Source organism: Cucurbita maxima, unplaced genomic scaffold (genome assembly GCF_002738345.1).
Source record: "Cucurbita maxima cultivar Rimu unplaced genomic scaffold, Cmax_1.0 Cma_Scf00110, whole genome shotgun sequence".
NCBI lineage: Eukaryota > Viridiplantae > Streptophyta > Magnoliopsida > Cucurbitales > Cucurbitaceae > Cucurbita > Cucurbita maxima.
The window spans coordinates 220,236-222,968 of NW_019272126.1; positions in this window are offsets into that span (position 1 = coordinate 220,236).

A 2,733-nucleotide genomic window follows, 5' to 3' on the forward strand; every position below is an offset into this window, starting at 1 on the left:
GTTGTTGCACAACTCCAATAAATTAGAACGTCGTTCAAAATTATGTATATTCGTAGGATACCCCAAAAAGACAAAAGGTGGTTTGTTTTATGACCCTAAAGAAAATAGAGTGTTTGTATCAACAAACGCTACATTCTTAGATGAAGACCATGTAAGAAATCATCAACCTCGCAGCAAACTAGTATTAAGTTTGATTTATAAAGAAGCTACTGATAAAACAACAAGAGTTGTTGATTAGGTTGGTCCTTCAACAAGAGTTGTTAATGGAGCTGCACTTCTGGTCAATCACTTCCTTCTAAAGAGTTGAGAATGCCTTGACGTAGTGGGAGGGTTATAACTCAACCCAATCGTTACTTGGGTTTGGCAGAAACTCAAGTCATCATACCTGATGATGGCGTTGAGGATTCATTGACCTATAAACAGGCAATGAATGATGAAGATAGAGATTAGTGGATCAAAGCCATGAATCTTTAAATGGAGTCAATGTACTTCAATTCAGTTTGAAAACTTGTAGATCAACCAGATGGGGTAACCTATTGGTTGAAAATAGATCTATAAGAGGAAACGAGATTAAATCGGTAAGGTACAGACCTCTAAAGCTCGACTTGTAGCAAAGGGTTATACCCAAAGAGAGGGGGTGGACTATGAAGAAACCTTCTCTCTGTTGGGTTTTATGTCCTAAAACTCATAGTTTGTAAACAAAAACATATTCTATTTTCAATAAAGTTATTATTGTTGTTTATTCCGTAAAGATTGTTATTGAATGAAGTGAACTTTATGATCATTAATCTAAATCCAATAAACTAAGAACACTATAGCTATAGTATGATTACTTGAACTATATGTAGAGACATAAGAGTTGATCAAGTTCAAGTATATAGTCAAAATGATCTATAGTATAAGGATAAGGCTGAGTACCTTATTCTGGGACACTATGGATGCGGCCCACTTTTGTATATGATATAAACAATGTGATCACTAAAATTATACATGTGGAGGCTTATGAGTGGGGGCGTCCTATGCAATGAGTATTGCATAAGATCGGACCATGAAGATAATCACTCTAACTTTATAATGTCGTTTACTATTGACACTGGTTTTCTTTTCATTTGATGACCTAGGTAACTAGAGCTAACCATGAACTCCTGTTTATTCGGAATTATCCTTAGATTTTCATGGGTGAGAGTGGCTCAAGTTCACTGACTCAATAAGCCTCCCATTTCAGGGGTAAGACTGGGTAAATGGCCGGGGACGTGGGGTGCAAGATGGAATTCACTCCTACCCACTTTTAGGGATAGAAGAGAGATAGTTCTCTTAAGTATTGACTCCAGGTCTTGAACAAGGGGTCCCACCCTCTCATTGGCCTAAGAGGGATTCGGTTTACTAGTTGGACCACAAACCAATTGTTCATTAGAGAATCAGTGAGACATAAGAAACAAGAAGTAACATCAGGGGTAAAACGGTAAATTAACCCAACTCTAGTTACGAACAACCTGTGAAGGATCGACTTACTAATCATGGTTATATCAAATGGATAGAAATATATCTATAGTGAGGGGAGTGCAACTACTAGGCTATAGTGGAATGTCCTAGTAGTTAACGAATGTTGGTTAACAAGGTTAATGATTTTAACCGGTTAATCTTGGATCGTTGGAGCCCATGATCTATAGGTCCATTAGGTCCCTCTGTTAGCTCATATTGAACTAAACCATAGAACAGTGCGACGCGTGAGTTCGAAGTGTTCGAATTCAAATTAAGGGAGAATGCACTATATATATATACGATATATTTAACCGCATTTTTTATTTATTTATGAATTAAACAAAAAGGGAGAATCTAAAATATTTAAATAAGAATTAAATATCTTAATCAAATATGTGTCAGAATTAACTCGAATTGACATTTGAATTAATATTAAATATTAATTAAATAGTTTAATTAATCATTTAATATTACTTTAATTTGAAATTTATAATTCAAATTGATTGTTCAATCAAAATGAAGAAAGTCAAAATGTTGACTTTCATTTAATGGAAAAGTCCATATTAGTGGAATTTTGAGGTGTCAAAATTTGGTTTAACCAAACTTGCATGGTTGCCAAATAAATCCCACAAATTTGAGCGGAATTTTGAGTGTCAAAATGTTGTTAACTCAAGCATGCATGCTTGCCACATAATCTCAAACATTTGAGTGGAATTTTAAGGGTTAACTCAAGCATGCATGCTTGCCACATAATCTCAAACATTTTGAGTGCCACATAATCTCAAACATAATCTCAAATTTGCATGAACATGCAAACATGACTCTATAAATAGAGTGATCTAAAACATAAAAGGTATTTTTCTTTGTGAAAAACCTTGAGAAAAACCTCTCACAAACACACTCTTCATATATACAAAATCCCTCCTAAGTTTAGTCACTCACCGAATTCCACAATCCCGTTCTAAGGCCAGAGGAGAAGACACTAGTGGTGGTTCGAAACCGGTTCGTGAGGAAAAAGGAATTTGAACTACAAAAGGTTAGTATTCAAACTCATTAAGTTTTAATACTTATGAACATGCTAGTTATTTGCTATAATTGATGTTCTAAAAGTGCTTAAGATCCAAATTTCTTCCGCATGTGTTATATTAACACCATGAATTGGTATGAGAGCAAGTTTTAGGCACTTTATTTACATTAATTTGATCATGGTGGGTACCATTTCATGAATGAAATTTTGTGGTTGCTAAAGTG